The following is a 27,145-nucleotide window of genomic DNA, read 5'->3' as shown; positions in this document are numbered from 1 at the left end:
TCTCCATCTATGTTGAGATGCCAAAAAACCATATCAATTTGTTTTAATCGTGTAAACATTCAACATTAAGACAATAAGAATTCATGGAAAACTTTAAAAGTCATATATTACTTTAAAGAGAGCGCTTTATTATCTAATGTCGTTCATTGACCGATTTATAGCAGCTTTTATCGCATTGATTGAAGGTGAAACCCGACAAAGAGCCCTTACAAAGTGGCAGTTAAATTAATATCTTGGCATTATCGAGATAAGCATTACCGATAAAATTAAGAAAGGTGTGTTGAGATGGTTTGGACATGTAGAACGAATGAGTGAGGAAAGAACGGTAAAACAAATTTATGAGGCGAATGTTAGCGGGAAAAGAAGCAGAGGAAGACCGAGAAAAACGTGGCACGATCAGGTATGCCAAATACTTGAAAGTGGTCAGGTTAGAAGTCGTAACAATCGGCGGGTATGTATGAGGAGATGCATGAACGTGGAAGAGGCGAAGAATGTTTGCAAGGACAGAGTGGTGTGGCGCTCTATTCTCTCTGCCTACCCCTGCGGGGAAGCGGCGTGATGGTTAGTTAGTTAGTTAGTTAGCATTATCGAGCAAACACGTAATGTGGGAAGATAATTGACGTAATTTAATATCCAAACATGCGCTGGCCATAATTATCTACTCGAATCACAGGTCCACCACAGTACGGTCGTGAGAGGATCGGTTGTCATATTGCAAAAGGAAATGGTCCACACGCGGTTGTGATAAAATGATTGCTAGTAGCGAAAACGTTTGACGAGAAACGTAGCAACCGACGATTAGTGTCCGAGTACCAGTAATAATTAAACACGTTGCTAGACTGATAGAAGTTAATTAATTTAAAAAATCGTGAAACAATAATGTCTAAGATAAACATCATTAATGTCAAATTAAGATAAAATTTTGCACTAGAGAATACAGAATTTCTCCTCCGCCAACCAATTTACTTATTGGGTAAATGTCAAACAAATACAGTAAACCCCCCTATAACGTACAATCGTATAAGTTTTAAACTTAAAAGAGAAATATTTGTGTTTTATTTTCACGCGACTGGTGGTGTTCGGCAGGAAGGGTAATTTTACCTTTTCACTCGACTCATCGTAAATTTTTACGCATGCCTTTTGCGGCATCTTTTGATCTCATATCGATGTATACAGTATGGTTAAATGTTGTCACTTCTTTTCAGAGATGTTTATCTCTATTATGAGGGCGAATCCGCCCGCAGATAGTGTGTTAACACAAATATTTCAATTTCATACTATTTCTGTGAGCCTAAGCGGCTCATTATTAGAAATAGGTAACATATTGTGGTAGAGTGGTTTCGAACCGAGAAACTCTGACTTAAGAGTCCGCGACACTAACCACGGGACCACAGCCCCCTATAGCGTTTGAAAAAGTTTTTTTTTCCTATAATGGTGGTTCCCCATATAACGCAGTAGGTCCGTATGTTCTGGTCGTTCCCTTTGGATAAAATGTAAAAATGTAATTTAAAAACATTGACTTCCTATAACGTTCCCCCTGATAACGTGGAACCTATCTCAACGTTATAAGGGGTTTACTGTACTGTTAAAACAATCCGGGAGGTAATTATCACGATTGGTTCAAATGAAGATGTCGGAGTCGATTAATTATATGAATTAAAGGTTAAACCAATGCACGGGTAACGCGTAGCAAACTAATTCTAACAAATTGGTGATTATTGGTCAGAAAAATAATACTAAATCATTACTTATTAAAAAAAACGAGAGTGTAAAGAGAAAAAACAAATTCACAATGCCACCATAGATGGCTATTGTGAACTTGCACATACGAGTTTAATCAATATATCTAGAAGTTTCAAGAATTTGAGTAATGTGGTTGTCTATAATGGTTAGGTTAGGTTGAAAATGTTATGCGTGTGTAAAGTGATCACTTAACCAAGCCTATGACGGTCGCAAGCCTTGTAAATGACCAGACTTCTATATTTTTCTTCATCTTTGTTGAGATGTCAAAAAAATAATATGTTAAATAACTCCTATAATTGGAGATAATCCAGATACGTGAACAAGTATTTGGACACACTCAAAATATTGTGGAACAAAGCTTTAACATCTACATAAAAAGACAATATCAGCTGAGATTGAAGTTCAAATGTAAGCCTACATTTTAACTGCACTTAACAAGCTAAAAAATGGAAAAAGATCTGATGCTTCAGGCCCTAAACATCGGTCAGTAGATCGATCGAAAAATGAATAAGAACGGGAATTATACCAAGTCAACCATCATGAACGCAATTATTTTAAATTACAGGATATCAAATTGTATCCCTTCGTGGTCGAAGGCCTGTATGCGACTGCCTCCTTTATTTTCATTCCATTCCCCGCTGCAGCTCGCTCAAAAAAAAATATGAGAAGAATACCCGAGTAATTTAATAAACAAGATGAAGCAGGGAGAAATATGAAGATTGTGATGGATGGGCTGTAACACCCAAGGATTGAGATGAGAAACTTCTAGAAAAATCTTCCTATTCATCAAGAATAATTGAGATTGCCCGTGACAAATTTGTCAGTATTAAGAGGGTAGTAATTTAGAAGTGGGTTCATAAATATTAACAATTTAACATGTGAACGTGTAAGAGGTCATTATCAGACGAAGTGCAGCGATTTGTTTTGTAAAAACATTTTTGTATGTGATGCCTCGTACCCAAATATTATTCACGTACTTGCAATAAGTCTCGACCAAGATCACTGTGTATGGTTTAACACATCAAATTGGACGATTTTTAAACCAAATAGGAGGCCTTACAAATCAAATGAGTCGTTATAATGTATTTAATAAAATAAGGAGATTGAAATAATATATTCATATTAGTAGGTACTACATATACTATCAATGCCCACATCTTTTATTCTTAAGACTAGCAAGTGCGTTAGTCGTCAAGCTGACAAGACTGTGCGGCGCACTGTTAAAGTCTATGTGCGCGATGTGTACGTAATGAAGTTCCAGACAAGATTTTCAATACTACTTTAAATTATGAGTAGTACTTTGAATATATTTTTAAAACATTCAATTTGATTTCTAAAACGTTTAAACTGGAGTGAAAAACCACTATCAATAATTCGTAGTACTGATTAAAGTAGTCGCCACTGATTAAATTGTTAAATAATAATACAGCCTCATCATTTACAAGGTGAAATACATCCTCTTTGTTCTTGATAGTAATGATTAAGAGATGGAATCAACTTTCTCTATCATTGTCAACATATCGAATTCAATTATTTCCAATTAATGTCCTTGTTTATTTAGTATGATGTTTGCAAACCTGTTATTATATGAAACGCTTTTTAGTGGACTGAAAACATATTTGGATGCTGCTGGTCGAAACATCTGGAGATAATTGTCACAAAAATTATTGTAACGTAACGGTCAAAATGTCAGAAATATCAGAAACGGTCAAAGTATTGTACTGCATGGGTACCAGTACATAGAAACCAGTTTTATTCCATTTAATTCTTCAAGAAATCTTTGCTCGTGAGATGGAAGCACATACCAGGTAGTAGATCATAATTCAAACGCGAATAAAAGAAGAGAAAATTATTTATTATAATGGCAATTATGAAGAAGATCCGCGATGGAAAAGCCACGCCTTGCCAATTTCTTCCGAGTTTTGCAGCGCAGATGGCCTCATTCGCTATTTTGGAAAACGTTGAAGTAGAATTATCTAAACTAAAAACATAGTAAGGACCTTTTTTATAAAAAAAGTTTTTTTGCTTCTATGGACTAAGTAGACGTACCCCCATATAACCTACTGAAGAAGAATTCTTTAAAATAGCAAGTTTTCTTCAAGAATTCTTTAAAGAGCAATTCTAAACAAAACGCATTAAGTACACTTTGGTAATCAAAAGTCTACTGAAATACAATTTAAAAACCAAGTAAGTCGCATCGCCAAAATGAAAACGTAGTAAGTGTCTGTCCCTTACTGTGTTTTAAAATTGTCAATGTAATAAAATAGTAAAAATTACCCTATTTCAGCCTAACAAAACAAACAAAACTGCAGTAATCGCTGCCTAAAGTTCAATTATAAAGATTAAATAATATGTTTATATTAAATATTGAATCTGATGATTTACCGCATCTTTTGAGCTAATTTTTATTTAGCTCACTCTATTAGTTTTCTTAGGGCACGCTTTTAAAGTGATAAACACGTTTTTTGGCTCTCCTGTACAATTTGTTTCGTGTCCCTTACTGTGTTTTGATTTTGGACAGCCGAGGGTATGCAAGAACACTTTAATTTTGGAAGGAAAAAACGAGTATTGCGAATGAAGGGAATGTTAAGAATGAGAAAGATTTGGATATATTTTGATATAAGCAGACGTGACAGGGAAATTAAAATTTTATAATTATTTTTTTAATAGATAAGTGAAAACTATACACTATTTAAAAATCTCAAAGACGAGCTTGATACTGGTACAAACATCCTTCATTTAAGTAGTCTGTGGTTCCAATTTCTGATATTCAAACTAGACAAGCCTAATAATAATGCAATGAATAGGGTGTGTTAACGATTTCTTTATAAGAAAATGAATCAATACAAAAAAGACATTCGGTACTAAAATACTGAAATATGTAAATAAATAAAGGAAAATGATAAATGAATAAGCTTTTCACGTTTAAATTTGCGAGAAAACAGATATATTGGGTGTAAGTGAAATTACCATACTAAAACAACATGTTTGTAATATGGGTTCCAAAATTGATAATTGACAACATTTTGAGTGAGTCCTAATATTGTAAATACTCTACACTAAAAATGTTGTAAATAAATTAACGGTTATAAACTGAAAATATTTTTTTTAGCATTTCTTGAGTATGGGAATATAATCCAAGATTCGGACCTCACATACAAATGAAAGAGTTTCTGCGTAATAAAAAGCTTTTCTCATCTCACCACAGATGTATCTAGTGAAATTCTAGTGATTTCATGGACTATTTTTCGAATTTGAAAAATACATTTAGAAATTCCAAGAATTTGAGTAGCGTGATTGTCAATCGTGGATAGAATTGGTGAATGTTACACATGTGTGATCACTTAAACTAGCCTATGACGGACGTAAGCACCGTAAATGACAAGACTTCCATATTCTTCTTCATCTATGTTGAGATGTCAAAAAATAATATGATCCAATAAAATTGAGTAATAATAATAATAATAAAACCCTTATCCGCACCCCAATATAACAACTATAAAAAAAAAATATATTAAAATGACAAAAAGAAATAACAATATACTGAAAATAAAATTTAATCAAATTAATAAATATAAAACCCTTATACACACCCCAATGGTGCATAGGGCACTGCTTCATATAAACGCAGTGTTATCTTGATCGTTTACACATGAAGGAAAGGTGATCAGCCCTCCACTTCAGGTACCAGTCCAGGGTAATATTAGATAAATATTACAGTGTAAAAATCACTTATATTTATTTGACCCCCCCTGGGAATCGAACTCGAGACCTCCAGAACGGTAGCCGAGCGTGCTGACCATTACACTACGGAGGCGGACGAGTCAATTGAGTATGATATAGTTAATGTCTCATAAAATATATTTTAAATGAAATAAAACTACAATAAAGTGGATTCTAATGCCTTACACGCCTTGAAGAATAATAAATATGTACGTGATATGAAATACTGTCGACAAACAAAGAAGTCGACGCGATGTGGAGAAATAAAAAAAACGAAGGCGAAAATTATTACTCCTGACCACCGACTCAGAATTTAGTTATAAGAGATTAAACCGAGAAGATTGATATTATAAAATGATATATAAACGTTTAAGTGCGTACCAACAACGATATAACATAACTCTTACTTTTAAAAATTCGTATATTAACTAACCACAATCATAAAACCATTCGCAGCGTCGTCCATTCTTGTAAAATATGATATGACGGCAATACAATTCATACTCTTTATTATAAATTTAAAATTTCCAAATTCCTCTTCCCTAGCGCGCAAATGATTTTCAATTATAAAATACAAGTGAACTGAGAATTGTGCAATCAAAATGAAGACATATTAATTATTTTCCAAGCATCTAATCAAGAGCCCATTGATTTGAAGAAGACTTCAAATATATTGCGTAAGATTGATGTATTGAAGACGAAGAGTTTGGCAAAAACGGTGGAAAACAGGTTAAAAAGTGAAAGGAAACGGTTTACAGTCAATTAGCGGAACAACGCCAAGGAAATTATAACACACGTGACGCATAATGCGTTAATTTTTTAACATAAACCATATTATAGTTTGCAGCCTAGAGAAGAAAACAACTTTAAAATTACTACATTAACCGAATTATTCTTCCTGATGAGAAAGTCTTAACACGACTGAATGACTCGTGAATTTAAGAGTGTTATTACAGGCCATTAGTTCATTGATACTTGCTCAATAAAATATATTTTGGATTTAACGAGATCTTGGAGTGCAATTTAGTTTTCAGCACTACATCTAATCATTGCAGAGTTTCGAAATTAATTGACAAAAAAACATGTCGTTGGTGTATCAAAGGAATTGGTGAAGGCATACGTTGTGTGATCAGATGATGGAAGATGGGTTCTTCTTTTAACTTTAACCTATAACTTCTTATTCCTATCACTGCCAACACTGGGATACTTCTAGAAACCCAGTGATGGTTTTATAATTTTTTATTTATTTCTATATATTGACAGTGTGACCGGGAAATTGAAGGCTATCTAATTGTATAATCACAATAATATCAGGTTACATTTTTAATATAATTTTTAATGCTTAGTTCATTAGAAAAACAACATGTCTGTCAGGAATCCGATAGATTTTTTATTAAGATCTGGGAATACGGTAGGAGCTTTCAATATATTGCAGGAGTTGAATCTCGGTCCATTGGTGCACTGTTTTAGGTTTAAACCTTGAGTTTTTGCAAACTAAAATGACGATGAAATCCGCCGGATAAAATGATAATTTTGTAGGAATATTCCCAGGTCTGTTACAAATCTCTCTGATTCCTGATGGAGTACTCATAGAGCGTTTGTCCGATACACGGGATTTCACCGTCCGGCAGTCCGGTTTTGAAAAATGAAAACGACTACGACAGTTTAGCGTGATAGAATTTACGCGCAACGTGTTCACGCACCGATCAAGAGCACCGATCCGAAAGAAATATGGACAAAAGCACAAGCCAGTCCAAGCCAATCATCGTTTTTAAACGCTAACTGAAGTGCCGGACGGTAAAATTCCGTGTAATTCCGGGTAGTGGACAAGCGCCCATATAGAGCAATTTTTCTTATGAACTAAGTAGAGAGTATTTATATTTTTAAATGTAACCCTATTTTACTGTGAATGTAAATTGAATAATCTTCAATGTCCCGTCCCTATCACTGTCAATCTAAATTATTCCCTTAACTTATATTCTCATAATTAAAATAAGACATAACGGACGATCACATACTCGAACAATAGAATAATTTTTCAAATCATCAGAATCGGCAAAACGATTTCTGGTTTTAAAAGGAGTCGTATAAAAAAGGTATGCTAATAAAAAAAAACAAGATAATAAATATCTGACCTTCGCTTATTAAAAAAAACTAAGAGGAAAAATCTTAAATTTAACAAAGCAAGTATATTTCGTGAATATATGCAAGTCTTTGCACGAGTGGTATTTTTTGCAAAAATGCCGATGACACTGTCATGTTCATAGATCAAAGTTTCACATCTACTGTCATACAATGTAGACGCAAGACCCGCGGTGACTGTAACAATGAGATACGTACGTGATTTTCAATATTAATTCTCAATGCGGATAATATCCCCGTGGCGGCAAATCAATCCGAGTGCGGCGCACTCGACCCCAGGGCGTACGTAAATAAATTTATTGCGCTATTATCTCTTTCGATCCTACTGCCATTCGGATATAAAACGTACAAGCTCTGTGTGATTGCAGTAAAATGCATAAATTATGCTGGCGCCCTGTACATTGCAATCGGGACCTTTTCCATTGTTGATATAAAGACAGATTTTAAATATATTTTGTCTTTATTTAGCCTAGTTTCATATTATTTTTTGACATCTCATCAAAGACGAATAAGAATATTGAAGTCTGGTCATAATAATAAAATGAAAATAACTCCTATAATTGGAGGTAATCCAGATTTGTGAACAAGTATTTGGACACACTCAAATGTTGTAAAAGAATATGGAAGTCTGGGCATTTACGGGGTTTACGACCGTCATAGGCTAGTTTAAGTGATGAATTTACACACGTGTAACATTCAACAATTATATATATGATTGACAGCCACACTACTCAAATTCTTGGAAGTTCTAAATATAAGTATATGATCCAATTTTGAAACATTGTACAAGAATCACTAGAATTTTCACTAGTGACATCTATTGGTGAAACGTTTCATATACATATACATACATATAGGTACCTGTCGTTTTGCGCCGGTTCGATTTACGCCAATTCACAATTACGCCGATTTATGCCTAAGATGTGACCGAATTGTTAGACGTCCATGACCAACCACAGTGGAGGAACTTGATAGCCCTCTATTACGAAATCCCGAAGAAGAGAAACCCTAAAAACGGTTGATCAACTCGTATACTTATAACTTCTAACCCTTATCCGCACCCAATGGTGCATAGGGCACTGCATCGTATTAACGTGGTGTTATCTTGATCGTTACTTACAAGGTGATCACTCCTGCGCTCCAGGGACCAGTCCAGGGTAATATTAAATAAATGTTATAGTGTAAAATCACTAATATTTATTTTAACCCCGTAATCGTACCCGTGACATCCAGCACGGTAGTTAAACATGATAACCATTACACATTTCATTCTATCGCTAATTTAAAGTAATTAAAAAAAACTACCGGAGGAACTACAGAATAAATAAATAAATAAATAATTGACAGGTGTGTAAGAAATGACTTCGTGAGTTTAATAGGCAATTATCACTCAATTGGAAAGCTGCGTTTTATTAATTTTTATTTATTTTCCCATCAGCAAAAATGTTTATTAGAAAATACTTAAGACACACAGTAGGCAGTTCATATAGTCGTTAAAGAAATCTCAAACATTAAGGTCTAAACAATGGCTATACTAATAAACTTAATGGCCGACATTAATTTCCATTTAAATTCCCTCGGGGCGATTCACTCGACTAATTATTTTCGACTCGTGTCAACTCCTAGGCAATCAGAGATGTTAGGAAGATTTAGAAATTTTCATATCTATTATACATGCATAAACATACTTAAATTCTTACCGTATGCGATTTGAGTGTAAAACCGATCGAAACTTTCCATACTCTATCGACTCTAACTAACTAACTAACCATCACGCCGCTTCCCCGCAGGGGTAGGCAGAGAGAATCGAACGCCACACCACTCTGTCTTTGCAAACATTCTTTGCCTCTTCTACATTCATGCATCTCCTCATACATACCCGACGATTATTACGACTCCTGACCCGGCCGCTTTCAAGTATTTGACATACCAAAATTGTGCCAAGTTTTCCTCGGTCGTCCTCTGCTTCTTTTTCCAACTACATTCGCCTCATAAATTTGTTTAACCGTTCTTTCTTCACTCATACGCTCCACATGTCCAAACCATCTCAACACACCTTTCTTAATTTTATCGATAGTGCTTATCTCAGCCTTACATTCTTTCCTTATTTCATAATTCGAACATCTATCAAACATCGTTTTGCCACACATTCGTCTGAGGGATCGCATTTCGACTGCATTCAGTCTGCTTTCATCCTTCTTTTGCCAACACCATGCTTCGCTTCCATACATAAGGGTTGGAACCAGAACTCCATTGTGTACTGCCAGTTTAGCTTCCGCTGATAGATTTTTATTTGCTAAAACTGATTTTAGTGCACCATTCACTATGTTCCCAGCATCGACTCTTTCTCTTATAAACGCAAAAAAACTATTTTTTTTAATTACCTAACGTCCAAGTGACTCTGAAATCTAGCTACGGCTTATGCAACACCGTTTATCATGTCCCTACTCAGGCTTCAATTTTATAAGTTTCATAGCCTATGCCTACTCGTGAGTGGATTTACTCTTTATGTTTAAAGTTACTACAATTTCATGTAATTCATGAGTGAAAATTCTAGGCAAAAACACTCGCGTGTTCAGGTGGGTCAGGTTCTTCTTTAAATCGTTATTTGTGCCCTTAGGAGAAATTCAACAGAGGGTCGCAGTGCTAAAATGCAACTATACTGTATGTACATATTTGGGCATAGTAAGAATATTTTTTTACACAGCCAAGCGGTTGATGCATTACTTGGCCATATTATATTTACAACTAAATAGTACTTGATTAAATAATTGCAAGAATGTCTTAGCAATATTTTGAGTAATGCACATAACATAAGAATTATTTTCTATCAATATTTTTATTGATATCTCTTTTATTGACCATAGATGATAAGCGCATAGAAATGAAAATATGGAAGTATATATCTATATTTGAAGGTCTTACGACATGCCTTTGATGGTTTAAGTGATCACTTTATACACGGTTCAAAATTCCCTATTCTGCAAATAGTTGATGAAAAATACAACCACATTACTCAAATACAACGATCGATGCCAAAATAAAGATGAAATAATTATTTTTGTTTGCATAGTAAAGTAAATTATTTAAAATAATACCTGTTCGAAGCAAAAAACTGCTACATAAAAATCTTACTCACAATAACCATAGATACTGCCGCGAATTCACATGAACGACGGATGAATTACACTCTTATCATATGAGTATATAATAATAAAATAATAAAACCCTTATCCGCACCCCAATGATGCATAGGGCACTGCGTCATATAAACGCAGTGTTATCTTGATCGTTTACACATGAAGGAAAGGTGATCAGCCCTCCGCTTCAGGTACCAGTCCAGGGTAATAATATTGAATAAATATTACAGTGAAAAATCACTTATATTTATTTTACCCCCCTTGGGAATCAAACCCGGAACCTCCAGAACGGTAGCTGAGCGTGCTGACCATTACACTACGAAGGCGGACATAATATGAGTATATACATGTATAATATATGAGTTCCAAAATTTTGAGTAGTTCGGTTTTCAATCATTGATAGAACGGACGTGTACAAAGTGATTAATTAAATCAGCCTAAGACAAGTCGTAAATACCCAGACTTACATATTCTCATCTTTTTGCGCTGATTCACATACGTTCAGTAAAAACAGATACCAATAAAAAATATTGATAAAGAAAATACTTATCTGAGGTATATTACTCAAAATAAAGCAAAAAACATGAACTCCTTATAATTTTTATATCCCATATATTCTTCATCATCTACGTTGACATGTCAAAATGTAAAAAAAAAACACAAATATGGTTTTAAGATGCCACAAAATCGCGCGGGATCAATATCGAATCACTAACTCATTATTTCTGCAGTTTCGAGTTCCGTTCATGATTCGGAATGTTATCGTTAGTTCGACGCCGGTATTGTATGAGACATTTCAGGAAAATGCAGTCTGTGTTGGGCTGTTTATGGTAACGGCGCGCAGTAAATAACGATGACAAAGTTTCTCTTGTGCGACAAATGAAATGTTCCCTACATGCGGCCGAGATAATCACTCCATTTCGCAGGCGGCACCATCACGCGGACAGCGGCCACAATGGCGGCACTTGGAACAGCCTCGAGAAATATGGGCGCACTTTCACTGAAAACGATCTGCTGAAATAAATTAATTCAATGCCTGATATATATATATATATATATATATATATATATATATATATATATATATATATATATATATATATATATATATATATATATATATATATATATATATATATATATATATATGTATATATATATAAATATAGGCATTTTAGGCATTTTGCTTTATAGCCACATATGTATATATATATTATATATATATATATATATATATATATATATATATATACATATGTGGCTATAAAGCAAAATGCCTATTAAAAATGTACTCTAATTAATTTAAATGATAATTGTACCACCCGCTTAAAGTGTACTAACTGACTAACCAACTAATCATCACGCTGCTTCCCCGTATGGGATAGGCAGAGAGAATAGAACACCATACCAATCTGTCTTTAAAAACAATTTTCGCCTCTTCCACGTTCATGCAGCTCCTAAAGCACACCTGAACTCTTTCGAATATTTGAAATACCTGATCTCGCCAAGTTTTCCTCGGTCTTCCTCTGCTTCTATTTCCTACTAAATTCACCTCATAAATTTGTTTTACTATTCTTTCTTCACTCATTTGGTTGACACGCCCAAATCATCTCAATGGATGATATTCTTAATTTTATCGATAACGCTTATCACAGTCTTGCATTCTTTCCTTAATACACCAATCGAAAATCTATCATACATCATTTTGACGCACATACGTCTGAGAGATCGCATTTCAATTGCGAGATGTGTGCAGGTATTCACACATCTTGAAATTGAAGTATACGTAGTACTAAAATAAACGTATCTTTCAAAATACTAAATTCATATGAATTACAATAAAACGCCCCATTTGCTTACTTGCTTTGTATAACGTCAAATTTGATTTGTAAGGCTCCCAATTTGTTTTTGAAAACGTCCAATTTAAAGTGAAAACCCCGTATAAGGTAAAGTCATAATAATTATGGCTAGTTTATCCAGTTATAAACAATATGATTTACGTATGATAATGCAGATTGTATAATTTATAGTGTTTTTCATTTATTGCTACTGTCCAAATGCTTAGAAATGCATCGAGCCCACGCGATAGTACAGAAACATTATACTCTTAGCTATAACATTATTATCAATTTATTATGCAATATTCTAACGTGCAGTTACGGAGATCGAAACACAAACTTCCATTACAGGAGACACAATTTATGCAGTCTTAAATGAAATCGTTTTATATGGAAATAAACTGTTAAGGAGTTATAAAACTCCCACGTATCGCGTTTACCAGGGGATAATAAATATGAAGAGATGCAAAATACACGGCGGAATTCAATTATCAAAACGATTGCGGAAACATTCCCGGCCGGTCGAAGCGCAAAAGGAATGCGGCGCGAGGTAAAGGGATGTTCAAATCGTCAAATTGACAACGATCTGTTATGGTATCCGCGTAAGATTAAGAAAAATTACGAATTAGAATAATTAAAATTAATGTTTTGTATTTTGTCCGCCTCCGTAGTGTAATGGTCAGCACGCTCGGCTACCGTTCTGAAGGTCCCTATAGGTATAAATATAAGTGATTTTTTCACTGTCATATTTCTTCAATATTACCCTGGACTGGTACCTGAAGCGGAGGGCTGATCACCTTTCCTTCATGTGCAAACGATCAAGATAACACTGCGTTTATATGACGCAGTGCCCTATGCACCATTGGGGTGCGGATAAGGGTTTTATTATTTATTTATTAATGTTTTGTATTAAAACAGCGGGATTTTTAAAGCTTTTAAGTTTCTTGGTTATGTACTCGACATAACGATGAAGTCATTAACAAAAAAATTATAAAAAAAACTTTAAAATAACTAAAAACAGATGTTTTTGGCCTTCGAAAATTTCATTTAAATTGTAACGAAAGAACGTAAAGTCGTATTTAAAACAAAAATATTATAAAATGAAAATGGTTAAATCACCTCAAATTTCACTTGGTAAATGCTTCTATTCATAGAAATCTATTGTGACAAATGTTTAGATACTTTCTGCATTATTTTTAAACACTTATGTGAAGCTATGGTATGTAGTATTCACCAAGTGAAATTTTAATACATGAAATGTTTGAAAATAACGCGTAATGCATCGAAATACGTGTCACAATATATTTTAAGAAATAGTGGTTTTTACCAAGTAAAATTAAAATGATAGATATCCCCACAAAGTGACTGCCGACTAAATGAATGAAAAAATGGTAGAAATCAACGATTAATGGTATGGATATCAGAAATTCTTTGTGTCGATTTTTGGCAAAAGTTGAAGAATAGAGTGTATTCACTTATTTATAACATAAAACAAACAAAAATACGATGATGATTATGATATTTTTTCACAATGTATAAAAACGCATCGAAAAATGAATACATAATATGCAAAGAAAATTTTCGAGTGCTGTGAAATACGTGTAGTTAGCTTAGTGTTCTTTTTCTTCAAAATAATGTGCTGAAACACGAATGATTTATACCTGACCAGCCGGTATTATAATACCATAATTGTAACCTGGCGACCATGGATACAGTGAGAAATGCCAACCTGGAGACATTATAGAAAGGTCGTTATTTTTCACATTTTATAACGATAAACCGTTTAATTTTTTCGTGGTTTAAAAATAAATAAAAATATTACATACATTTACAACAGCATCCTCGATTAATGTAAAAATGTATATAATCTTGATTTGAAAAATTCAATATGATCAGTCACGTGATATCATTTCAAATCATAGATAAGAAAATAATTATTCCATAGAAATATGATGGAACACATACATTCTAAATAAAAAAACTTTCCAATATTATTTGTGAAGGTCCTTACCCCCCTCAATGGTTTTGAGTAATCAGGAATTCTAGCTTGTAAAAATGTTACGTTTTGGTGCGATTTAATGATTTCATATTGGTTTAACACAGGATTGGTGACGTTTTGTCGCAACTTTAATAAGATTTCGATAGAATACAGTAAACAGAACAGATTTGCATTTAAAGGGTTTTTGTGCAAAATTGGAAACGTTACTTTTTGGCGAGTACTTCCACATTTCAATCATAGACGTTTAAATAAGATAAGCGACCGCTATATTTCAGATGTCTGAGACCCCGAGTGGCATTATACAGGTGTGTGTGCAAAAATGATATAATAAAAAATATAAATAAAACCCTTATCCGCACCCCAATGGTGCATAGGGCACTGCGTCATATAAACGCAGTGTTATCTTGATCGTTTTACACAAGAAGGAAAGGTGATCAGCCCTCCGCTTCATGTACCAGTCCAGGGTAATATTGAATAAATATTACAGTGAAAAAATCACTCATATTTATTTTACCCCCCTGGGAATCGAACCCGGGACCACCAGAACGGTAGCCGAGCGTGCTGACCATTACACTACAGAGACGGGCAAAAATAATAACGTCAATAAAAGTGTTATAAATCTTAATGTATCCAATATAATAACATGTATTATTCGTGAATATATAATTATAATTATGGAGGAATTAAAGATAGTACGACAGGAAACTCCACGAAAGTACAGACCGTAAAAGAAAACATAAAAATAATCAAACCTAGATTTCATTCGCTGGCAAAAAATATACATTTATCCGAACTAAACCCAAAAGAACAGTGCAACGACCGCTTAAATATACCTAGCGAAATTCGCTAATATGCAAACCTATTACGAACTTTTCGCTAATATTTTTCTAACCAAAAAACATATTACAAACATGTTTAAATAACAATCATCGTGGCTTAGTGCACGTAAAACTCGCAAAGAAATCATAAAAAAATCGTAATCCATTCAGTTGATTCTATTTCAATAGGAATCCATTAATTATAATTTGCGGCTTATGATAGAAAAACAACACACATATGTATGTACATATAACATACCTAATGATGTTTAACTAATAGTTGTCTTGTCGAAAACCTATGGTATTTTGATTTATTGCGCACTTAGAAGCTCACGTGGAAAAAAATGTAACTATCTTTTCGAAACATAAAAAAATATCACTGAAAAATATTAACCGCAAAACATTCCTTTAATTATCACTTATGCAGAGTATACTTGATTTTTTTTCGTATACGCGATACGAGTCTTTTTTGTAACCTATTTTCGATATATAGTAGTCAAATATCGAGTAAAATCGGTATCGAGATGTCAGTATACGGGAGACTGACTAGTCACAATACTATTTTATCACAAACATTACACACCTCACTCGATAACGCGGTGAATCGATAAAATATAATCGTGCCGACCAGCGACATGCGTATCGTTAGCTCCGCAAAAGGCAACTGATAGATAATAAATAAAATAAAATCTAATCGGACTTCGGCATCAGTCGAAGACATGACTAATTTGAATATTCAAATTAAAAGATAAAGGCTATAAATGAACAAGTCAAGGACCACGTGAAGAGGACCAGTATGAAAATGAAAATAAAAATAGACAGGTTCCCGCGCAAAGCAGGCAAAGCGCGGGAAACGTGTTCGGAATAATTAATTGCTGCCAACATGGCGACGGAAAATGGCGGACGAGAGGATGTGTCGATGGAACCACATTAAAGATGAGCTAAATCCCTTCTATAAGACATGTTCAAGCGTGTAATTACGAACTATTTCGATGAAAAGCTACCGTAATGTGCAAAATCAGGGTTACCCACTAAACAAAATGATAATTTGCCTAAGAAATAAGGTGTAGGCGGTTGTTTCTGATGGAAATAATGAAGGCACACACAATACACATGAGTTATTGAATACATTATCAAAAAATTAGAAACGTTGATATTTTAGATGAACTGAAATGAAAGTAGTTTAAATATTGATTCAGATTTATTTGTCAATAGCCGTACTCAATCTGGTTAAATGGTAAAGTAAGAAAATAGAAAATTCACAATTGTGTTATATTTAATTTTACTATCCTTATGAAGCAATCAAGATATGAAAAATCTATGAAAAAACAATGCAATCGAAAACATTGTAAATACTAAGTGACAGTATCTGTCAAAAGCCATCCTGTCCACCACGAGGAATTTTCAGTATTGCCTGTGTTTTGTTATGTTCAACGGATGGCACTGCCATTGCGGTCAAAAAAACTAGTTTTCAAAGATTTCGAACAAACGAATATTTCTATTTTTATTAACCTAGATTCTGGATATTTTACAATATATATTTACACGACAGTAGAAAGTTGCAATATGATAAAAATACTATATATTGATTATTTATTTTATGTATGTATGTAAGGTAAATTAGAAGATTACGAGATATTTATCAAAAAGTCCAAAGTCAAAAGTATGCCGTGTAAAAATTGCTATTGGTCAATCATTTTTGGCCATGACTGTATTTACATCCAGTAAATTGCGCTAACAATAATTTTCAATACGTTTTATATATACAAAAAAACCGTAACTAATTCAAATAGCAAATATTTGATGCTATGGCATATAAATTGCGACAGATACAAGATGGAAGTTATGTAGAATATGGCTGCTTTATGGCTAGAGGCGAAATAATATGAAATGCCAGCTTATCTATTGAATAACATTCATATCTAAAAAGTCATTCGAGCAACTAAAAATATACAGAACAACACGTTTCGGAACCAGTCATTCGGTGATTTATATTAATTTTAGCAAACTCGTTTAGCTATCACGTGAAAAATGTATAAAACGAGTATTATCTGTTGTATTTACATAGGAATTGGTATCGCAAAAGCAAGAAATTCTATGGATATATCAATAAATTGTCTTTATAAAAAAAATGTTCGTTTGTTAAAATATTAAATCTACCAAAGCAATTTGTCGACTATTTTGAAATTTTAACATGACGTTGCATCCGAATAGACGTGTTTTTATCTACATACATTATCTATAGTATTAAAAACGTGTAAGTCCGTTTGTTCAAAATCTTAAAATTCCTAAGTTATTCACCTATAGCTTTGAATTACTGAAACGCCTGTGACATGTATTTTTTTTAAATACATCTTTGCCTGCTATGTCAGCGCCATCTGTTAAAAACAGCAACACACGAAATACTAAAAGCTTAAGCTCAACTAAATGATACATGTGAAAAAAACGGTGTATAAATTATTTTTGACATCCTATATGTCACTCGAAATTGGCCCTTGAATCGAAAGACCCATCACTCATTACACAAATTGAATGAAAATTCATATGACGATAACTCATTATCAGGCACGGATTAGATGAAAAAGAAGAATAAAAAGTATTATAATAATGGTACGAAAACATATCGATTTGAGATTGAACTTGAAAATAAGTTCATTACTTCAACACGGTGTTTCAATGTTGCAATCAGTAAAGTACAATCCATTTAAATATCTCTAGTGGTGTATAGGACCCTGCATTAAATTAGTGCAGTCTGAAACATCCCAATATTATAGGCTGTAATAGGTTGTAGAAAATCGTACGTGATGTTTTCGTCTAAACAGAGAAATATATATTTCTACACGACCGTAAAACGGTGTTCTAAAATGATGCTGAATGCATCGTAACACGTGTCATAATAGACTTTGAGAAATAGTGATATTTACCAAGTCAAATTTTAATAAAAAAATGGATATATATTACTACAAACTGACTGCCGAAGAAGAAAATTTAAATGATTAAATAAATTTATATATTCAATGCTTGATTTGTAGAACTCCGTTTTAATTTATGTGTTAAATGTTGAATCAAAAACTGATTTTTTTAATCTACTAAGTGTATTTTATAGTTCAAAAACACATAAAAAAAACGCATTCGTTTGAGAATGCCATAACTACGCGAAACAATTGTCACAAAATTATTTTTCATGTTTTTTAACAATAAAATACAACGTAGTAGACTCAACAATTCTGTGTTTGATTTAACATTTAATGCTTAAATTAAGATGAAATATCGCTCGCTCCTATCAAGAACGTCATAAATAAAAAAAACTAGATTTTTCAGGAGCACGTTTTTACAGTTTAAAAATATAATACAATTTATTAAAAATAAATATCAAGTCACTTATTGAACTTTTTACCGTGCAACAAATCTTTTTAGGTTAAACCTGAAGGTTTTTTCTCCATTTGAAAAATAACTAGTTTATTAAAAAAATTAAACAATACGTTTTCTTCAAAATGCAAAAACAACACTTTCTGCCCTGTAGCGGGTAAATATCACGTTAAAAATATGCCGCTTTTGCTGGGATATAGTACATTTTCTGGGCATTCCGAAAACATGCAAAACTGAAAATTGAAGATTTTTGATTTATGACGTTCTTGCAAGGAGTGAGCGATATATGCTTTGGTAATTTCTTTTATGTTCCCAGTCTGGAGTTGTATATTTAGAAGCACCTGAACGAAAAATACACATTGATAAAAAAAAATATAATCGCGGTTAGATAACGATTCGTTTCACTATCATATATTAAGAAATTGGCGATAGGATTGTGTACTTAAAAGTCTACTAAAATTAAATAAAAAATGACATCATACCCGTATCTATTATGCATTTTACTAAACGCAAAGTACTTCGAAAATATTTCCGTATATTGAAAAGATAAGTTAATTTTTTGGTATTATTATGGTCTTCTTCCTACCTTTTATTTGCACCTAATGGTGCATAGGTTTCTGGAAATTATCAAATCATTGTTGGCATTGATCGTCTAATATTTAAAGGTTTTATTTTTTAAGTTTAATAAATACTTTTAATTTTTAAAACACGTTTTTTTCTAACTAACTAAATAACTACCACGTCGCTTCCACGCAGGGGTAAACAGCGAGAATAGTACGCCACACCAATCTGTCTTTGTAGACAATCTTCACCTCTTCCACAATCAAGCATATCCTCATTCATATCTTTTGATTATTCCGACTCCTGACCTGACCACTTTCGAGTGTTTGAAGTACTTGATCATGCCAAGTTTCCACGGTCTTCATATGCTTCTACTACCAACTACAAGCGCCTCATAAGTTTGTTTTACTACGTTTTCTTCACTCATTTAATGAAACCATCTCAACACACAGTGCAAATAATAATGAAGCAATAATGCTCACATCTTTTATTAAGTCTAGCAAGTGCGTTAGTCGTCAAGTTGGCAAGCCTGTGCGGCGCGCTGTCATAGTCTGTGCGCGCGATGTGCACTCAAGTTTCTACACAAGATTTTCAATACTACTTCAATCATGAGTAACTACTATGAATATATATTTTTTTAATTTGATTTTTTTTAAATACAATACAAGGTCCAATTTAAATTGCAAGGCGTTCAATTTGATTTGTGAAACGTCTAATTCAAAGTGAAAACCAGTATGATCGTTTCACGCCGGTAATGTTGAAGATAGCAACACGTGGATAGCTATTAGGTAAGTAAAATAATTATGAAATAATTACGAATGCATAATTAAGATAATTTGTGTAGAAATCTCAATAAAGTAACATACGTACACCTAATTAGTAATGCAAACGAAGTCAGAAGATCAGTAGCAGAACGTGTTTGAAACAATTAACGCTATCATCACAATCATATATACTATGACGGTTTTTTATACCTTGAAGGTGATGAACTTTCCATGGTCGAAATTCCTTATATTTTTGCAACATACTAGCAGATAATCGTCAGCTAACGTCGACTGCTATATGGTAGGCGATATTTTGGGCCAACTTTAATCGGCTACAGACTTCTGTTTGATAGTATGAGTCTTCTTATTGAAAAAAACGCCATTTACCTTATCGTAGTGATGGGATATTTCTAAATCGAAAGCAGTTTTACATACCTGCAACAAAATAAATTTACAATTATTAAAATATATACATACCGTAATATAATAAAAAAAAACGTACAGGCTCGTTTTTTATTTTTTTTTATTTATTTTTTTTATTATTAGAAAACTAACAGAATATTCAACAAAAATAGCATAATATAATAAAATTTTAAAAAATTCATTCCAATTAAAGGTTTTCACTTCAGTATCCTAAAACTTAAAATAAACTGTCATGTAGATAAAAGTATAACTATATATTAAACTTACATTAAATGTTTCTATCACATTAGATAAATTTTCTTTATCAACTATTCAAATAGACATGAACAATATTTCTCTTAAACGTATTAAAAGAAACATTACTGATGTCTATTTCCTTAAGCATTGCATTGCACATATCGCAGGCTCGATTTAAAAATGAATTTTGGTAGGACTTGGTGTGCATTTGCTAGTGACGATATAATATAAAATTTAAATATATGCAAATAGGATTTTAAATATCAAAAGTATTAAAATACATTATGAATCTGTACTTAAATACCTACATGTAGAAATACTGAGCTGAAAACAAACATATCAAAAGTATATGTTTTAATTTTAATATTTTATATCTGACACTGGATTATTCACCCTACGGATAATATATCAATACATATTATTAAAGGTGTCTCAGCTAATAGAAATCGGCATATATCGTTTCCATACGAAAGAAGATGAAAGTCTGAGAGTTCCAGGGATTACGTCATAACTGGCTTAAGTGATCACTTTTTACACTTGTGTAAGTTCACCATTCCGTCTATTAATGAACACCCATTTCGCATTCATTTTTTGAAAGATGTACACTCTGTTCACAGTTATTTTACCTTAATTTTTGTATATGGTATTAATGCAACGTTGTTGGATTATTTTCGCATGATAGTTGTAATTTTGATAGATGAGGAATTTTAGCTGACAATGCCACCATCAGTTGTAACACCTTTAATTTACATACACAAAGATTTAAAGCATGCTAATTTTTCGCTGTTTTTCGCATATTTAATTCCATTCAAAATGAGTACACAATTAGGATATTTCTTTATCATAGTTTATTAGAAAAACTTAAATAACTAATGACATATTCAAATATAAAAAAAAATACACACGTACATATATCGTAGTCATACAGGAGAAAGTGACCAAGTGCATTGTTTTAAAAAAACGTGATCATTGACTATTTGATATCTTACTAGCTTAATATTGCCCTGAAAAAATCCCAAAGGATTTTAACTTGGAAGTATAATGTATTGACCAGTTAAAAATGATTAACTGCATTGGTGTTTATTTTTTTGCCAAGCAATAGTGACTTAAATGGCCCTCCTGAACATTTTACGTTTTGGTAGTTGGTCACTTTCTTCTGTACGACTATGATATATACACATGTTTTTATGTATGTACTTATGATTAGTAATTGAATGATAAATACGAATTTAAATTTATAAACAGATCTGAGAAATGTTTTAACGGTCAATATTAATGACTCAATTCTCAACTCTATTCAACATCTTTAATACAGCAAATATGTAGTACAATCTAGGGGTAAAGAGCTCGGTATTCAAAACCGTATGACAGCGGTAAATCCAGATATGATGAAGCAAAAAAACGTGAGCGGTACATCCTGCAGTTCATAATGAGAGTAAGTACTAATAAACGGATGTTTAAAGTAATGTCTGGAATAAAAACGGGTTGTGGTCCCGTGGTTAGTATCGCGGACTATTAAGTCAGAGTGTCTGGGTTCGAACCCAATCTACCACAACTGGATACCTATTTTTGATCGCGGGCCACCAAGACCCACGAAAATAGTATGAAATTAAAATATTCGTTAAAATATAAATATATAACGTCTTCCTCCATAGTGTAGAGGTGAACGGGTTTGGTTACCATGCTGAGGTCCTGGGTTCGATTCTCAGGGAGGTAGAAATAAATCAAAGTGTTTTTCCACTCCAATATTTATTTTATATTACCCTGGACTAAGGCGTAAGACTGATCACCTTGTCTTCGTGTAATATGTTAACGATCAACTTAACATTGCATGAAATTGATGCAGTGTCCTATGCACCAATTAGCATATCGCTCACTCCTTTCAAGAACGTCATAAATAAAAAAAACGTGATTTTTCAGGAGAACGCTTTTAGAGTTAAAAAATATAACACAATGCATTAAAAATATATATCAAGCCACTTATGGAACTTTTTATTGTGCAATAGATCTTTTGAGGTACAATCTGAAGGTTTTTTCTCCATTTGAAAAATATTTAGTATATTTAAAAAAATAATTAAACAATATCTTTTATTCAAAATGCAAAAACAACACTTTCTGCCCTGTAGCAGGTAAATATTAAGTTAAAAATATGCCTCTTTTGCTGGGATATAGTATATTTTCTGGGCATTCCGAAAACATGCACATCTGATAATTGACGATTTTTGATTTATGACGTTCTTGAAAGGAGTGAGCGATATGTACTATATAAATTGGAATATAATAAATTACTTAATTTGAACTTTATTTTTTATTTCCTTTTAAATGTTGATTTGTTTAGTTTTTGCTATCTTTTTTATTGATTTTTTTATTAATAATATTATTATGGGTTTGATTTATGATGGGGTTACTATTCGTATGAAGTGTTTTAACCTGTCCGAGAGTATAGCCGTACATTTACGGCCATACCAAGCTTCCCTCTAAGGAGTATGGCCGTACATGTACGGCCTTTACAAAACATGATTTATGACATGATTTATATCAAAACATATTTAAAACATGATTTATATAAAAATTATCGAAACACCGATAATTTTGACATAAATGATGTTCACTGGTGTAAATATTTTTTTTATTAAAAAAAATATGTTACTTATAGCATCGAATATGATATAAAATAACAATAGTAAAAAAAAAAACAAATAAACTAACTCCCCAGATACAGTTAAGTCTGCAGAAACTCACTCTCGGACAGGTTGTTATACATATGTTATACATATCTCGGACATTGTTATATTGTCCTGTCCAGGACAGGACAGGACAGGACAATATAACAATGTTATATTGTTGTCCCATGATGTATCAAAATATTAATTCTGCATTAAGATGAAGGAAAAGAGGTTTAAGTCTAAAAAGATGTACAAACCATGTGCGAAGCATGATTGGGACTGTATCAACTACAAATCGTCTTAAATAATCCCAGGGCGCAAGGAGTTGAGACGGATGAAGAGTACCTACTGTAAAAGCCGATTAGAAATTATCCAAACGAAGACAAATCTATTATTTTTTGACATCTCATCAAAGATGAAGAAGAATATGGAAGTCTGGGCATTTACGGGGCTGACGACCGTCATAGGCTGGTTTAAGTGATCACTTAACACACGTGTAACATTCACCAATTCTACCCATTATTGACAACCCCACTACTCAAATTCTTGGAAGTTCTATATATATATGAACCAATTTAGAAACCCTGTTCTTGAATCACTAGAACTTCACTAGAGACATCTATTGGTGAGATGTAAAGAAGCTTTTTACTAAGCAGAAACTCTTATATTAGTATGTGAGATCCGAATCCTGGATTATAATCACACACATGAGAAACGCCAGAAATTACCATTTTCATTTTTATTATTTAAGCTTATAATTTGGACACACTCAAATGTTGTAAGAGAAATCTATGTCTGATTCGGTGTTCAATGTACCATTCGATAACAAAGAAGATGATAGAAAGGGAGATTATTTAAGAAAATTCGGCAATGGTCCGTCAAAGATGACTGTGAGCAGATGTATGTAGGTACCGATCGACACAAGAAAAATTCAACTTCAATAAAAAAAAACATAATTTTTAAGTCGTTAGTAAGTATAGAGTTCCAGTGCAGGCGCCTACTTTTTCACTGAGAGAGTTGAATTAAACTATTAACAATCAATTATGTACAGTACCCCATCAAGGTGAGATTTAACGAGTGTTAAGACTGTAAATCCGTCAGGCAAGTCCCGAATTCATTAGGCCCATGAGGCCGGGTTCACAAACGCCCGGCGAGGAACTAAACAATTTTGATTTTATAATTTATATTTGAAGCACAAACGTGATTTTCCATTTTATAATTAAAATGTTACTTTTTTTTAAAAATCACTATAAATATGTTATTATTCACTTTATTTAATAATAAAATATTTAACTTAATTATAATGTCTACCGGTTTCGAAGCTAATCGGTAGACCTAAAAATTAAGTTATAATAAAATATTTATAGTGATTTTAAAACAAAGTTAAATTTGCAATTTACATTTGAATTATATAATTTTCATTTTGTTTGTTTACTATTACTTTTTACAACGCATGTTTTATTTTTTGATGAATAATAATAATGAAATAACAATAATGTTGAAAAGTGGATTTTTAACTTAACGTTTTTTTTAACGCGACTCCTCCAGCTGATAGCAATAGCTGCAGAGCTGTCATTAATGATGTGTTGTGTGATGCCAGTCAGTGTTCGGTGTATTGACTGATTAAAATTATTATTTTTCGTGGAATATTAAACAGGAAGCGCAAAGGTAATAAATAGTAGTATATCAATGACTGGTGGGAGGATAAACAAAATTCTGTTAAAATTATTATTTTGTCGGAAAAATTATATAAATTCATGGTTTTCAACCCCTGCCATGTTGCCATGTTTCAATCTAGCCTTCCTGGTGGTGTCGGTAATATCGAAACCCGGTCACCGGTCAAATAAAATAAAAATGAAAAAGCCCTGTAAATACCCAGACTTCTATATTCTTTCATTAATTGATTCGGCAGTCACTTTGTGGTAAAACCTATCCATTTTTAATTAAAATTTTACTTGGTAAATACCACTATTTATCAAAATCTACCGTGACACATGTTTCGATGCATTCCGCATGGTGTTTGAAAATGACGGGGAATGCATCAAAACACGTGTCACAGTAGATTTTTAATGAAAAAAATCTGTATTATTATTCATTTATGTTGATATTTCTAAAATATAAATTATAATTTTGATTATAACAATCAATTAACGTGGAGTACACAAGTCCGAGGTAGATTGTGGCACCGGCCTAAGTCCAGTCGGCGTTATGCACCAACACGCTATATGAATTCATAGACAATAAACATGCATTTTAACCCGCGGTCCGAGGGCCAATTAAAGCGCGGCTAGGGATCGGGGTCGCGGCCCATTTAACACGATCGCATAAATCTTACACACATTCTGTACTAACAACGAGTACCTATCTATCTACTTTCCTCATCTCGGCTCACACTTACTATACGGCACTGGAACTTTCATGCATCCAACGTCGAAAGCAGTGGAAACGATGACACCAAGAATGCCTAGGAAGTGAAACGATGCGACTTACCATATGCACAATACGAGAAAAGTATTTAACACTTGAAAAAAACCTTTTGTCTGAGAGAATCTCTTGCCCATATTTATTTACATCTTGTCGTAAAATTAATTACAAACTCGGTATTGTACCTGCATTTACTAAGAAGAAATACCCAAGACAAGAAACTAGTTAAAACACAAGGCATAAACAGTGAGAATTATCTTTTCATTAATTAATACGGCTTTGTGTCACTTTGTGGCACTGTCTATTTATTTATTTTTATTAAAAGTTTACTTGGTAAATACAGCCATTTCTTAAATTCTACTGTGCCAATTTTTTCGATGTATTTAATGTAATTAGCCAACTTTCTATCCGAAAGGGTAGGCAGAGAGAATAGAGCGCTACACCAAACATTATTCGCGTATTTCACATTCATACATCTAATCATACAAACCCGTCGATTATTCTCCTCCTAGACTCCTCGGCTGTCCAAATTTAAAACACAAGGGACATTTTTTTTGTAGTAGGTTTTTTTTTGCATTTATGGACTAAGTGGACTCTACTAGACTAGTAGACTCTAGTAGACTCTACTTAGTCCATAAATGCATAAAAACCTACTACAAAAATAATGTCCCTTACAGTGTTTTAAATTTGGACAGCCGTCCTGATCTTATCACTTTCAAGTATTTGAAATACTTGATAATGATAAGCAGTCATCGTTCTCCCTTTATGCCAATTTCCAACTACATTTGCCTCATAAATTTGTTTCACCGTTTCTTTCCTCCCTCACTCATTCATTCCACGTGTCCAAATCATCTTAACACTCTTTTCTTCATTTTATCAGCAATACCTATCTCAGCTTTGCAATTAACATCATTATCACAAACCATATGAATGATGTTTAATATAGATCGTAACACGTGTGACAATAATTTAATGAAATAGTGGAATACACAAAGTTAAATTATAATAGAATTTTAATAAAAACTTTTCAGCGCGTTGGCGCATTTCGTTCCAACGATAAAATATTTCTACAATAACCAGTAAGTTTTTTTTAAATTTCAATATGACAAGAGGTTCCAGGTTAAATTGAATATTGCAACATGAGAAACTGACGATCAAATACGAAAATTGCACATTTCTGCATTACAATAAGGGGATCGAGTACTGTAATTGTACATTTTAACATGACAACAGAAAGAATGATCCAATAATATACATTGTAGGTAAAAAATCATTGAAAAAACAAAGAAGGGTTGTAG

At 32.9% G+C, this 27,145-nt stretch overlaps 1 protein-coding gene across 6 annotated transcripts in view; it reads right to left on the bottom strand.

The window, feature by feature from the left end:
- klar (klarsicht) overlaps positions 1-27,145 on the bottom strand; it is a 536,062-nt gene that overhangs the window by 305,440 nt on the left and 203,477 nt on the right. Inside the window, exon 1 of one of the 6 annotated variants that reach the window (XM_088258607.1) lies at positions 15,663-16,069. The exons of the other annotated variants lie outside the window; for them this stretch is intronic. The gene's annotated coding sequence lies outside the window, so the exon portion shown is untranslated. Of the gene's footprint in view, positions 1-15,662; positions 16,070-27,145 lie in introns of those variants that run through there. 6 annotated transcript variants of the gene reach the window in all.

Source organism: Brachycentrus maculatus, unplaced genomic scaffold (assembly GCF_059751285.1).
Source record: "Brachycentrus maculatus isolate JH-2025_06_01 unplaced genomic scaffold, ASM5975128v1 h1tg000099l, whole genome shotgun sequence".
NCBI lineage: Eukaryota > Metazoa > Arthropoda > Insecta > Trichoptera > Brachycentridae > Brachycentrus > Brachycentrus maculatus.
The sequence above is the reverse complement of the archived record's forward strand: the minus strand, read 5'-3'. Positions and strand labels throughout refer to the sequence as shown.